This window comes from Falco rusticolus, chromosome 10 (genome assembly GCF_015220075.1).
Source record: "Falco rusticolus isolate bFalRus1 chromosome 10, bFalRus1.pri, whole genome shotgun sequence".
NCBI lineage: Eukaryota > Metazoa > Chordata > Aves > Falconiformes > Falconidae > Falco > Falco rusticolus.
In genome coordinates, this window is record NC_051196.1 from 25,757,270 (window position 1) to 25,773,674 (window position 16,405).

The following is a 16,405-nucleotide window of genomic DNA, read 5'->3' on the forward strand; positions in this document are numbered from 1 at the left end:
CTTATTTATAAATCTGCCTATCACTTCTGGGAAATTGCTACAATTTATCTTTTACTTTTCCTTTAGTTTGCAAAGTTTTTTTTTGTTTTCCTTTCTTAATTACTTCTTGCCTCAAAAAAACCTTAATTCCCTCTTTTTCTGTTCTTCCCAAATCTCTGTTATCTAGATACCAGAGTCAATGGTAGGTCATGTGAGAACACTTATGCATTGCTCCAGTCTCAATGACTCTGCATTACCCATTCAGATGTAATTAGTTCCTACTAACTTATGTTCTTACTTCAGTACTGATAACCACACACAGCTTTTCAGAATAAGGACAGATGTCTTGCTTCTGCTGCCTCATCTCTTTAGAATCCTTTCCCTCTGCCTCTCTGGTCATTTATTTCCTTTGACTTGAAACCCGTTTCCTCATACAGTAAGTAATTAACACATATTTGGACATTCTGAAAAAGATGCTTAATTTTTAACTATTATTTGACATGCAGTTGCATAAGCAAAATTTTCATGTAGCTGCTCACTCTGTTGTTTGCAGTTCACATGATGAATTATGCACACAAATTGGGTAACTGTGTAAATTCAGTATCTTAAATGTATTACTGCCATAATATTTTTTTGCCTTCTACAGCATATACTGCAAGTTTTACTGGTATTGACAAGCAGTAAAGTGTAAAATATCCAAAAAAATATACATACAGAGGTTTGTGACCCTGCCCACTTACTTTTGCCAGATTTTTTAATTTGCTTCTCCCCCACCTCTAATCAAAGTATTTAGTATCCTTCCTAAAAGTAACAGAAATAAATTAGGCTATGTAATTTATTTTTCTTTAAACTGTAATCAATGTACTAGTTGTTAGGAAACTTTTGGAAGTATTAATATGCCTAAAGTTTCAGAAACCAGAAGGAAAACAGGAACAATTTTTAAAAAATTGTATTTTGAAAATCCAATGTTTTACTTCTGAATATGAGGCTTACAATACTATACAATTTCAACTCTAAGCCACAGGAATAAACTCAAAAAAAAAAAAATCCTCTCTCCAAAACAATCACTCATAAGGTGTCTTTCAGCTTATAAGAAAGAGTGGATCTTCAGGCTGTATAGAATGCTGCTAGCATCCTTTAATATGGAAAATGCTACTCAAATCTTAATTTTAAAATTGGGTGTTTTGAGTCCCCCTCCTGGATGCAGCTGCCACTGTATTACAGGGGAAGAGGTAGTTCCTGAAGCAGCAATAGTTGGTAGGTTATGGGGGGTTTTTTTGTTTTGTTTTTAATTTAAAAGATTCCTTCTATCCATCCAAATGAAAACCCTTGTGGCAGAACCATCAATGTATTGATTTTTTTAATTATTTTTTTTTTTACTCTGTTGCATTTTGCCTATATCACCATGACTAATTTGTTTTAAAATCATACCCTTTGGTATTTCACAAATTCTGTTAGAGCAGGTAGGTTTTAGTATTTTCCTACACTATGCTATTTACCTTTCCTTCAAGAAACATGCAGAGCATATCTGAGATAACAATTGCTGTATTTTCTCAGCAATGTTGATAACATATTAGATGATATTTGGGCTTGCGGAATGGGAGGAAAGGGGGAGCACTGCAAAACATTCCTTATGTTGAAGAATTCTGTAGAGTTCAGCAGGAATAAAGAAATATTCCTCCAACAGTAAGTGAAAATATTTTGAGTGTGACAAAAAAACAAGTAATTATGGGTTACTCTTGTTTTGATTAATCTTAGGAAACAATTTTTCCACACTGACCCATCAGTTACCAATAACTACTTTAGCAGATGCTATTTAGCCAGGTATTCTGAGCTCTGAGCAATGTCTCTATCACAAACATGACTATACAGTTCTTCAACAAATACCTGAAGTTTTCAGCAGCTGAAAATCATCGATTAATTCTTCTTTCCTTAAAAAAAAAAAAAAATCAATGCAAATGTGCAGTTAAGACTTGGCACACTGGAAATAGCGAGGAAATGCAATGACTTTCACTTTATCAGCCATTCTACCAGGGAAATCTTCACAAGTGATAGATAAAAATTTCCTGTTATATACTACTTGTTTACAGCAGTGTTCAATGGATAGGGAATCCACCTTATGTAGTATAACTAACATTCCTTCTTTGTTCCATTTAAGGAAAAAAGCTAGGATCTCCTGTTGGTCTGAAGCTCATATCAGTTTTATTCATCATCATGAAAGGTTTTAAAATGATGATGTTTAATGAGAAGTACATCATTCAGATGGCTTTCAAGCTGTGACTCAACAAGACTTCATGAATTCAACCTTTCTAAACATACCGTTACTTTACTTTCTGTGACTACTTCATGGCACAAATTAATGTTTCATTGAGCTAATTGGATCCTTGCATCTCCTAATTTTTTGCAGATACACTATTTTGAAAATAAACCATGAACCTTTATCTTCGAACACAAAAGCAAATATTCATTCTATTTACCTGCTCAAGGTGATGTGAAACTACATCTCTACCATGTGATTGAAGGTACAAGCTCTTTACTTCCTGGTACCCCAATCTAGATATTCTTGGTTGGTTATGTCTATTTTTGTTAGTCAGTATAAACAGGCAAATCCATGCAAATGATTTACTGGGCCCAGAAAATGAACGCAGGCAAATATTTTTCAAACTGCCCAGAATACTCATTGAGCCCCTAATGTTGATAATTTTGTGATCAGTTGGGCATATAATTCCTGTTCCCAAGAGAAGACTTTTAGGGATCCTAGCCATCAAGAGAAAAGTAAACAAATATTCTGTGAAGTCAGCTAATTGAATCACACATCTTTCTTACAATTGGGACTTCAGAGTAATAGTATGCCCATTTCAACAAACTAAAAATTGTTCAAGGTGTTCCAATGCTTGTAAATAGAGTTATCATTCAAGAAAGGAAACAGAAAATTCTGTATTTCAAGGGTGTCTCAACTCTCTGCATCACCACAGGAATAACAAAAAGAAGTTAGCAGAAACCTTTTCATGTCCTGAAAAGTTTCTGCTGAATAGCTGTGTATAGAAATGTTAGGTCTCTAACCTTCTTCTGAAGAGAACACTCAGCATGATGCACTGCAGCATGAGAACATTTAGAATACCACTATTCTGAAATCCTTCATATGCTGTATTGAAATACTTCAGACGTTATGCACAACAGTATAGCTTAGCAGCAAAAACATTTGCTGAATAAGCAAAAATATAATATTCAATAATCAGGAGATCATATTGAATAAGTAACAACTTAACATAAAATTTTGAATTCTCTTTTGAGAAGCAACACTCACTTCTGTAAGTTGAGAACTTGGTTCATTTGTATATAAAAATGCTTAATGGCATATTTCCCCCCCACCCCTCAGTAAAAACATACCATTTTTATGAATGCAGTAGACTCTGAACTAACACTTCCCAAGCAGAGTGTTTTAGAACTGCCACAGAAGAGCCGTTTCACTATATTTCTGAATGGAGCGAACCTGGTACACAGAAAATACATAACAAATATAGAATCCATAATTCGACACTATTCTGTTAAACTCCAGTGCTAAGTATGCTCCTTGGAATATTTGCAGGAGATTTTCATACTCCCATTCTGTGCTTCTACCAATTCTTTAGAAATGTTTCAGATAAGCCTTCAGCTGTCCGAAGCCTTTGTACACTGAACCATTCTCCTACAGAGTATTTAAAACATACAATGACACTATCTAGTGAACGACTTGGGGTTTCTTATCCTATTTTATTGGACAGATGACTGCATCCCTAAAACTTTAACCATATTTATCCCAAAAAGTTGTTCATATGTGAAAGCAGTAAACTAATCATAATTCTTAGGATACATAGTTTGTGCATACAACAGTGCTATGAACAGGCAAAAAAAAAGTAGGATTTTAGGTTTCTGTTTTGAATTGCTATGCAAAGTCTTACACAGTTTTTTCTTAGTATATCAGTTGGGGAAATGACTATATATTTTTTTGCTCTTTAAATGAAATTTAAAAGTCTCTTTAAAATGTAATGCATTTCAGAATAGCAAAATTAATTGACAGATTTGTAGTTACATCCCTAGCTATCAAGCCTTTAAGATACATATATATATATACACACATACACATATATATATACTGGGGATTATAAATGTGATTTCACTGTTATAACAATCAAATGAAGAACATGTTCCAAGTGCAGGATGACATAATGCCTGCATTCTTTTGAGACCCTATAACCTTTAAGGTACTGACAAAAAACCTGCCAATTTTTTCAACAATCTTTTGCCCTTCAACACTCCTGTTAGGATATCAATTATCTTTGATGGCAATTTAGGTTTTGGATGTTCTAAATAATATAAAATACTAATGGAACTCAGCAGGGAAATTGCTTGGGTGTTGGGGTTTTTTTGGTTGTTTTTTTATTGTTGGGATTTTTTTTGCCTTTGAGCATCTCTGTACCTTAGAAGTATCTCTTCTCATTTCAGTGCTTAAAGTCATTTACTATTGTTTCAGTGAAAAATTATTATTATCCATGATGTAACAATGATTTAAAGGAAGAGGGAAGAATACACATACATAGCAGAAGCCACTATATACTTGCTATCCTCAAATATTGCAGTGCATGAGGGACTGGCACCTTTTTTTTTTAGCACTGTACTATCTTATTAAGCAGAGATGATCAGGAATATTTTTTCATAAAAATTTCATAGAAAATATTCAACTTTTAGGATGTGAAAGCATTTCCATATTTTTTTTTTAATGAGTCACGCTTCAAACCAGAACCTTGAAATGCAGGTAGAGTAGTTTTTACTGTAAACACTTTTTCTCCCCCAAAACTCTCCTCTGTGGTTTTATGGTTTCAGTAACACAGAAGAGGAGCAAGCACCTATAGGGAACTATTGAAAGATAATTAACAGAGGTGGAAGAAGCTACTCACGGATATACCTACTGACGTAAATGTATAAGGTAGACTAAATCAGAACTTCTCACTCCTTGGTAACAGTAAGACATACTAACTTGGGCATCTTTACGAATGGTTAGGAAGTATTACCAGAGCTGCATCTTTTCAAACCTGCTTCTGAATTTGGTTCTTGGATCCAAAGTTTTAAGTCTCACAGAAGAAACACTGTAGAGGGGTGGGCTTTTTTATGGTTTTATTACCTTTACTCCCCTTTTACAGAAATCTGTGAGCTTCTTTCTACCATAATTTTCAAACCCCATGAGGTAGTATAGTAACATTTCTAAGCTAAAACATTTCAAACCTCAGTATTCAAATTATTATATAAAATTAAAATTATGTATACAAATCATAGAATGGTTTGGGTTGGAAGGTACCTTGAAGATCATCTAGGTCCAACCCCCTGCCATGAGAAGGAACACCTTCCACTAGATGAGGTTACTTAAAGCCCCAGCAGAGGCCCACCTCTCAAGCCTGTAAAGGTCCCTCTGGAAGCATCCCTTCCCTCCAGTGTGTGAACCATACCACACAGCTTGGTGTAGTCGGCAAAATTCCAGAGCAGGCACTTGGTTCCAGCATCCATGTTATAGCAAAGGTGTTGAACAGTACCAGTTCCAGTACCAACCCCTGAGGAATGCCACTCATTACTGGTCTCCACTTGGACATCAAGCTGTTGACCACAACTGAGTGCCAACATACAGCCAATTCTTTATCCACTGAGTCCTTATTCTAGTCCATCTGTGAAATCCATGTCTCTCCAGTTTAAAGACAAGGATGTCATGTGGGACAGAGTCAAGGTATTTGCACAAGTTCAGGTAAATGACATCAGTTGCTTTTCCCTCCTACACCAACACTGTAAGCCTATTGTAGAAGGCCACCAAATTTGTAAAGCACGATTTGCCTTTAGCAAAGTCATATTGGCTGTAAATCTCCTCCTTATTCTCCATGTGCCTTAGCATAGTTTCTGGGAGGATCTGCTCCACGATCTTGCTGGGCACAAGACTGACCAGCCTGTAGTTCCCTAGGTCTTCTTTATTTGCCTTCTTAAAAAAATGGAGTTACATTTCCCCTTTTCCAGTCAGTGGGAACATGACCAGATTGCCACAGTTCTCAAAATCTTTGATTATTGCTATGTTCTTTTAATTCTAACGATTAGACCTACTAAAATGCAGTTAACAGTAAAGGTGGCATTCGTTAAACAAGCATCACAGAACCACACTACAGAAAGGAGCTATGTTACTGAGTAGTTGTTCTTTGTATGAATACTGCTGTGCTAGCTACAATCTCATCAACTTGTGAGCTGTTCTTCAGACACTTCAAATGTTCATAGTGTAAACCATCTCTTCTCACATCTACCTGCCAGATGACTCAAAGCTTGAACATATTGCTGAACGTCTGACTAACCTAAGTATTACAAGTAACATTTGTATTTATGCCTGAATGTTCATATAGGAAGAATGAAGTCTAGTATTCTCTATACACTTTGACATACTATCAGTTGTACTTCCTTGCTGCATTGCTGCATAAAAAGGTGTCTATCAGAAAATACTTGGTTATTGGAAGGTTCTGAAATGTCTGACTGACTGTAGTCTAGTGTATCATGACAAACCAGATCTTCATATACATACAGTTTTTCTACAGTACACTTCATTACTTTGCCTATTTTAATATGATTAATTTTCAGAAGACTTCACACACATTTGCAATTTAGATTATTAGAACAATCTGAGAGGACTATTCAGAGGTTTTTTAAAATTAATTTTTAAAAAATCACAATGCAAAATCATCATTAGCAGTTTTCAGTTGCATTAAAATACAACATAGACACTGTGCATTCTTCTCTGCAAATCCGCAAATGGATTTCTTTGACAAATCTTGAAGTAGCAGGTTTTATTTTTGGCTATTGTTAACACAATTAATCCAATTCATTCATATGAATGCAACAAGTTTTCAGAATAAGAAAATATAACCTCTATTTTAGAGTTTAGAAACTTTAAATTACAGGAATATACCAGTAACAGTTTGCTAGAGCTCTGCAAGAAAAGGCAGAGCTAGCATAAGCAAAGCAAGGAATATCCTCTTTATGAGGCAGTCTCCTAGACAAGGAGACAGATATTACATGTTCCCCTGCTCCAGGCATTCACCTTCTGTCAATACAGCAGATCTAACACGAGGAGCAAAGATACTGACTCCTGCTGACACTTGAATGACTGGTGGCACTTGAGCTTTAACCAAAGCTGGGTGCCGATCTAGCTTGTTTATTGAAATCTGCATAATCACAAAGCATGAAAATATTCTACTACAGCAATCAGAAATCCTCTTTTAACATGTGTTATTTGCAGCAAGTGCAATACGATACAGCCATAATTTTCAGGATTAAATCTCCACTCTGGAATGATCAATGAATCAATAAAACCTAACAAAAACTAGTTTTAGGGGGCAATACTACCAAAAACTATGTTCACAAAGAAAAAAAGCAAGAAGTAAAGCTAATTACTTTAGTGCAGTATTCCATTTAGCTATAATTCTACAGTCAGTTAGCACTGTTTAATTGTACAATTAAGGAACATAAATAAACCTTATAGTTTATATCTACTACCAACTTTATTTACTTATTTAAATTGTGGGTTGAAAAAAAATGCAAACAAGCTCATAAACATGTAACTCAATTCATGTACTACTAAAATTACGTTTGTTATCTACATTTGGGAATTTCTGAATTGTTGAACAATCACTTCTGTATTTCAGGATGCTGCTGATGTTACTGGAAACTAATGTGATATTACCCACCCTCAAAAATAAACAAACAGGTGTGAGTTTTACATGTACACACATCCTTCCACAAATTGAAATAATTCTACCAATTCCTAAACTACCAACAACATTAATTCCCCTCCCTCCCTCTCCCCCAGTTTGCCATCCATCCACTGCATATTTTATCTGTTTTGATTTGGGTTGTTTCTACTTTTGTTTACCTCTGCAAAAAAGGAACCTCAACTTCATCTGTATTGACATACACTGGTTATATCTTATCGTCTTCATAACACAATATGAGATTCAAATTCAGCTCTTCACAATGCATTGGTCACTCTACTGCAGGGCCAGTACCACCTAAATGGTTATTATTTAGGGCCACCTTAGCTTCACAACTGTTCTGCCTTTAATCATCTTCCCTCTCCTTTACTTAATGTTTCGCCATATGCTACTGCTCTGAACAGAGGTCTGAAAATAGCTGGCAAAATTTTATACAATGAATCACTGGGCATCCAACTCCCATTTCTGTACGTATAGATCTAAAGAGACTTTTTTTTTACTACATATCCTGTACTGATCAAGCTATACAGAACACTTGAAATAGTACTAAGTTGCATGTAAAACAGCTATAAAAACTTCTGTATTTCCACAATAAAACAATGTAAACCTAAATAAATCTTTCAACTTAAACACATAATAAAATACATATTTTGGATATTTATTCAGCATTTGGCGCTTCTGAGGCTTCTTTGTGCCCTGATATTTATTTTATCTTAGTGTGCAGCTAAGACATGTGCTTTTTATTCTCAGCAATAACTTCAGTCCTTCGGTTTCTCTAGAGAGACAACCTGACCCACAGATCTGCATATATAAACTGGCTAATGCCCACAATTGCCAGAGCTAGCACTGTCTGGACAGTCTGGCCACATCCACATCACACAGGTTCTCTCTCTATCCCAGATTTTGCTCCTGAGGCCCTGAGACACCATTTTTTGGCGGTGGTTTCAATTCAGTATGCTTGCAGATTACCAGCTTGGGAAGTTTTTTATTGACTGGTTCAATTGAGAGAATTAGTTGATTGGGAAGTCTAGAAATAAATGAGCCATAGAATAAGGCCTGGGAGCAAAATGAAAGTCAAATTTACAGCCTAGCTACATTTATATAGTACAGTTTTGGAAAACCCAGGCAGCAGACAATCAAAGAAAACACTGTTTGGGATCCTGATACTGGAAAAAAGCCTTCAAAGAGCAGTGCCACTTTCCATATCCTTCCTGGATGTCCCAAATTAGACACTGATTATTTACAAAGCAGACAAAAGAGGCCTTTAAAGATATAAAAATCCTCAAAGATGACCTGAAGAATGGTCTCTGATCCTCAAAATACATCTGATTTCTCTAACTATATCAGATGTTCCAATAAAAGATATTTCCTCTTGTCCTATCAATGACCTTCAGATCAGAACATCTAAAGCAAAATACCACTGGAATGATTCAGTTCAGAGTATGCCAGCCCTTAATCTTCAATCTCTCTAAGTGAGAAAAGGGGGGATGGGGGGTACTGTTAATTTTAGCCTTCGCTTTAACCTCTTTCCTCTGTTAGGTGCTATGTGAAAACAGTGGTTTTTCAATGTTTGTCCTGCTGTTCTGTATTGTGTTAGTTCCAGGGAAGTATTTCTATACAACATACTCTCAGGGCTGTGTATGTTCCCAGACTATACATTTGCCCACAGCAAGCGCTTTAGGGAAGTGATGATGAAAAGGTGAAGGAAAAAACAGGAAGACTTGAAGGTATGAAAATAACACTGTCCTTGAGGAACAGGTAAGTCACAGGCAGAGGTTCACAGGAATTTTCTACACAATAGGCAAAAATATAGAATTAAAAGGATTGAGGTTTGAAGATATTTTTCAAGTACATAAAGAAAAATATGCTTACAAAGGAGAGAATAATGCCTCTGGAGGACAGCAAGACTTATTCACTGCTGAAAGAAATACATTTTAAAATTAATTTTAAGAAAGGAAGATGTGCAAGATATACGGAGCAACTGCATTTAGTTTAGATTATGTGAACACCAAGGGTTCCAAGCCCTTTAATCCTTTTCAGTGTCCAATCTATAATACCTCCAACAAAAGATCCCTTGCTAGTAGTGGGATCCAGCAGTATGCCATAGGAAGCCTGACGACTCACTTTCAAAAACTGCTATGGTTGTCAGCATACAAATACACTCAGTATTAATAAACCCCATGCTCAGAAAACAAGCAGAACCTGAAAAAACATGATATATTTTTAAAACTGGAAATTCACATTTTATGTTCTTTTATCTTTCTTCTTCACCTGTTTTTAAGGGTTTGCTTGTTTGTATTTTTAACTTCAGGGTATACTTGGGTTCATGCTTCATGCTTTTCTCTGCAGCCACAACAGCCAGATATTTACCTGGAAAGGAAGCTATGATTCATAGCCATTTGATGACTCCTGAAGGTAAACCTTTAGGAACATCACCAATTATTGCAAGACAAGAGCTAGGAGCCTATAGTAGTAAATATATATTTCTATACATACTAGCTCATACAACAGATCTTACACAAATTCTGTAGCTTTCTTTTCCTCTATTTGAGAAATGATGTTTGCTTTGTGGTACAGGAGTTGCTACACAGGTAGATCAGAACAGATAATGTAAAAAAATTGCAAAATTTTAAGCAATTTAGAACTTCATTTGTGTTTCTGACTCCAGTATTCATTTCCTAGAGAAACTCTAGTGAAGAGATATGGAAGGAATATTTTGGGATCTGCTAGAAAATGTTCAAACTGTAAATATGGAGTTGCTTTTCTGTGAATATTTTCACACTGTTATCCTGTTTCTACTTGGAATAAAAATACAACATGCGGTATAAATGACAAAGCTAATTAAATATTCCCTACTCACTTTCAAAAATGCATTACAAACCAGTAATTGTTGATATTGAAATGTATGAAAAATACTGCAAGCCATTTTTGCGAACAGAAGCAGAATGCATCAAGACAGTTACTTGTCAGGAATTACTTTTCCACAGACACTAGCATGTATTTAAAAATCTCTAACCTGCTGTGCAGCAGCTACAGAGTGAAAGGAGAAAGAGGTTAAAGATGGCCTTGGAGCATCTTTTGTAAGAGACCTACAATTGATGGCTAAAAAAGCCTAAAGCAAAATACAGAGATATTTTCCTCAGGGTGTAAGAATTCAGCTGAAAAGTGTTTTTCGAGATTGGAGCTGGGCCTTTATAATCTTCAACAGAAACTCAGGATAAATTTGAAGTGAATTGTAGTAGAAGAGTAAAAATGTTGTCATAAAACCAACCTAAGGAAAAAAAAATATCAGATACAGGCAAATTTCATCAGTGTTAAAATAAAAATAGTACAAAGCACAGAAATATTTGTAATCTTGTGGATTTTGGTGTATTGCTTAAGTCCGCATTTTCCATTTGAAAACTTGGAAGAAATGAAATTAACAGCAGGTCTAACACTCTCCCTTTTACTGACTGATTATTTTTTCCCCGCAGTCCTTTCAAAGTAATAGTGTTTAAAATTGGAGAAGCCATTTATTTCTATGTGACCTTGATATTACAACATTGCAAATTCTTAGAGACTATTTTGGACTCCAGACATCTGTGTCTGTTAAAGACAACCGTTACGGACTTCAAAAGTTTGTTTATTGAGCTGAGCACTATTCAGTTTATTTGCAGGACACTGTACACTTCTGGCAAATCTATTGGAGGAATTCAGTACCAGTGCTACTAACCACACTTTCAAAGCAGCACTCAGGATTTCTTCAGCTTATTCTCAAAAAATAAAGTTTGGATGATCAACAGCACTGTGGTTATAGGATGACCATTTAAAATGCAACATTGCAATGTTTTATCAAGGAATTAATCTTTGTAAAAAGCAGCATATGAAGTTATTAAAAATGTGTTTTAACCTGTCTTCTACCCTCAGAATGTTAAGTACGTTAGGCAAATCTAAGCACCAAGGAACTTTACATGAGCAAGACCTGGTCATGTAAATAAATTTCATTGAGCAGGTATTTTGTTAAACTTGCCATAACTTTCTAGATTGACAATTACTTAAGACAACAGCAAAAGTAAGAATGTGTAAATAAGACAGAAAAAGTACAAGTCAGGTTTTGGTGAACAGTTATCCTTAAAAATGGATTTTACACTGGTTAAGAAAATGCATAATTTGATTGTCTCAACAGTACTCAGTTACCTCATCAAGGTTAACCATTGAGTTTTATACGCCTCTCACAATCCTTTTTTACTTTTTTAATGAAAAAGGGGCAGAATCTCAAAATACCTAGCTCTTTTCCCACCATATTCAAGAATCAAAAATTATGAGTTATTCCTCTTCTTGCAAGGAGAAGACTTCAAATTTGAGAGAAAGCTTCTGATCCTTTGGTGTTGGACAATTAAACTCATTTAAAATCTTCAAGAGAAGTCTGGTAAGCAAGGTCTAAAATCTCAGAACTGCACATTCAGTCCATGACAGCACTAAGAGATTAAAATTCAAAATTGAGAAGACCTAGGATACAAAGTGTGCACATTTATCTGTGGGCATTATTTAAAAGCCTGTTTGAAGTCAACTGATGACTTTCCAGTTAATTTGATAAATTTTAGAGTAGGACACATGTACATATGATACAATAAACATTTTATACAGTTGCTGTCACACCCGTCAGTAAAATGAGACTTTAACAACTTGTTCATGTGTCTCAAACTAAATTAGCACTGTTATAAGAAGAAATCTTAGAATAGAAAATACAGGCAATCTTGTACAAATGAAGACTATTGCAGTCTCTGTAAGATGCTGTACATTAGAAAAATATTAATATTAAGCTTTTGACGTAGATGTTATCCTGATTTCATGCTAGCTGAAAAGAACAAATTTTGCTGATAAAATTAGGTCAGTGATATTTAATAGGGTCCATCAAACCAACTTATTAATGATTTATAAGCTTCAGTTATCAGATCTTTCTTCATCTCAAAGTTTCTTAGTTTTGTTCCACTGCCTCACCTCCTATCCTGCAATCCTACTCAAAGACAGAAACTCCTATGTCAATACCTCTTCAAAAGTCTCATCCAGTATGCATTGCTTCTCCAGTGAAGTGAAAACAAAACGATCTGGGAATCACTTGACACAAAGCAGGACTGCAGTTAGCTTAACTACAATTGTATGTTTCTCTCATTACTCAGTCTGAACATCCTACTTCAATCTTGATACTACACCAGCATTCTAAGACTTGACATTGAACGCAATCATATGTGATCACTATGACTGAAGCATAATTGTCTACCTTAACTTGGTCTCCTTCTACAGCCAGTAAAATAATTTCAGAACAGTATTTCCTCTTGCCTTTTATCAGACCTTGAATACACTTGATCTTGAACTTTCTCGTTATCTTACATGAAATTTAGCCTAGAAGGTCTTTTAAAACTCTTCAATGAAAACATCGTGCTATCAAAAAACATTGAGAGAATCATGGATGCTGAAGAAATACTTGTACCATGGATATCTTTTCCTTTTGAAAAAACTCCCAATATCTCCAGAAACACCTAAATTAAAAACAGGTTACCAACAGCTATACATAAATAGAGTTCTCATGGTTTTAACTGTTCTGCCTGTTCACACTTTATATGACAATTAAAAACATCAAAAGGAAGTACATTTTATCTTCAGTTACTTTAAAATTAATACAAGTTTTCTTTTTGTCAATATTTCCACTTTATTTTTTTAAAGGAGAAAGCTTACAGTCCTGAACTCCTAAGAAATGTATAAATCTTGAAGTGAGAGAACTTAGAGAACTTAAGAACTAGACTGAGAGTCTCAGAGCAAATCACAAGTCCTAAAAAAAGTAACTACACTACTGGGAATCAATATGCATGAAATTTTAACATTAGTAAAAAGCGGTGAATTACAATAGTGAGAAATTAGTTTTGATTTTGTACATCTCTTCCTTTCTATTTGTCACATCATGTAGTGAGCAATGCCTTATAATTTTCAAATGTTACGAAATTTCTACACATTTCTATTTTGGCTGTCATTTCATAGCAACAGTAAAGCCATGATGTGCTCAGGTATACAGAATATAGCCAGTACTTGTCCACAAATGTTTAAAAACACCTCGCTTTGGTACAAAATTGTCCCTGCCTGTAAGTCAATTAGGAATTAAAGCAGTGTGGTCCATCAAAAGGAAAATTTTTTTCTGACCAACTTAGTTTTTGTCTGGATATTTAACTTCCTCAGAAGTATGGGGTGTTATGTCACATGACAATTAGGTATCTGAAAACAACATGCCTTTTATCATAAAGGCTGGTTTTGATTGTTTGTATGTTATTTTCCATGCCCCCACCATTAAGATAATTTCTTTCAAGCTCTGGCCTCAATGAGACTGATCAGTGGAGGTCTAAATGACAAAACTACAATTTCTGCAGGCGTTTTTTTGCCTGAGGTGACGTGATAGGTTTCTATTCCTTTACCAAGGGCCATGTTAATTCAGAACTTGAGAAGTGGATACAATGGGGATATAGCATCTGAGAAGTAAATATATACAGATATTAAAGGGAACAACCTTTGCAGAAAGGCTTAGAAGTGAAAAATTTAAATCTGTCTGAATCAATACTTTTTCAAAGATAACTTGCATGTTTTTAAATACATATTGCAAGCAATAAGAAATTAAAATTGCTCCTAAAAGTTCCACTGTATTCTATTTCTAATTGAACGCTCACAAATATAACTTCCCAAAAATATGGTCTATGAGGTATATGATTTAGTTTCAGACTAGGTTTATATCACATTTCTAGCTCATAATTTGATTTTTCCAGCAGCTTTCCTCAAATGTATGTGACCTTATAGTGTACAAAGAAGAAATTTTCTAAATTAAAATGCTCTAAACAAGTTTCAACTTTACATTCATGGCCATATTGGATATAAGCATGCCTTAACTCCTGATAGTGCCTGTTATCTGTGAAAAAAGATATGGGACCATTTTGGTATAATCCTTTTGTAGACTATTAGTCTCAAAGAATGAGTCTTTTTTACCAGCTACCCCATAGCAAAAGGCACATGGGAATAACTATTTTTTTCTAATCATTCTACCATTAAACTATTCATCATTCAAACCAGTTTTTTTTCTTTGAATGATGAAGATGCAAGAGTAGATCATGGAGTATGTGAGCGTTGATATTGAATCCGCCCTATTGCTCCCTTCTAAGGTTTAAGTTTGTCCATAACAGTTTCCTATAAAGGATAATGTATTTAGAAAAAGGTTTGCTCATAAATATTTAAGCTTTTTAAAGCAATTGTTTAGACTGTTTGATCTCTGTTCCATAGATGCACAAAATATTGAAAAACATCCCTTTGTCCATAATTATTTTGCAAGGTTTTTTAATTTGTTCTCCTTCTCTCATGACATCTTGTTAAGAAATAGCAGTTATCTGAGAGTTTTTAATTCCACTTAAAATATCTAGAGTGGAGGGGTGGGTGGGTGTTGTTCTGGTTAGATGCTGCTCTTCATGCTAAGAACTCATGACCTTTCATGAGAGGGCTTTAAAACAGTAATGTTTCACAGTATTTCAATATTTGAACTGGAATAAGAGTTCAAGTATGCTGAGGATCAGGAGGAGCTGTAAGCTTCAATTCAGTCTTTTCCTCAGTTTCCCCATTGTCCTGCAGGTTTCTGTACTACTCAACATCTTTCTTGCAAAGCAGTATCTGTCTGATGATCTGTTTTAAATGGCAGACAACCTTCCCAGTTTTAAGAACTGAAACCCCCCAAATTCTGTATACATCAAGAGCCTGAAGTTACATATTTCAGGAGACAATAGCTGCTGTTCAAGAGAAAGCAATGTCTTTCCACAAGTGCCAACACTGTGTGGGAGTGGGATGAACATGCAGCTGGTTCCAAGGATGACTCCAGGAGTAACTCCCTCAGGCTAGCCTCAGAAGCTCCTCAAGCTGAAATTCCTACTGCCACCAGCAAGCCCACTGCAACCTGTGAGATACAACTTTCACAAAGTGGTACTCAAACTGCTCAAAAACTGCATTCAAGCTGGCCACTCCTGACTGAGTAGAGACTAGAATTTTCAGCAAAGGCTTTAGCTTTTCTCCTCTGCCTTTTTTTCTCCCCCTTCAATGTAAAAATATGTATACTTTTTGTAAATATGCATATTTTAGTTGTATACTTACATCTAGATGTAAAAATACATATACTTTTAGCAATGCAAATGCAGTTAGTGGCATCCCATGTGGCAGCAATGCACAAGTTCCAAAACAATCTTAAAGAGAAACCTTCAGTTGTCACTGAAAATTGTTCCGCTGAACACTACAAATGACACAGACACTACTACCTTATCCAGACTGAAAACATACTACAGTCCTATTCTAATCAGATGTTTAGTGTGTATTATTAATAAATTGCTACTACAGTGAAATATGATGATTTTAAAAAAATGAGTGTTATTTACTATTGCTGTAGAAAAAATTTGAGATTTTCTGGACAATGTGGCCCCACTGGATTCTCAGCAATTTCAGTGGGGCTACATTGTCCAGAAAATCTCAAATTTATGAAGTTTTATGTTAACTGTTATGTCATTTTCTTATACAGAAACCCCCAGATAAACCCAGTGAGGGACTTGGGCCCTCACTCTGTGCTATTGCTCAGTCTTGCAATAAAAAAAAAACCCCTGGCT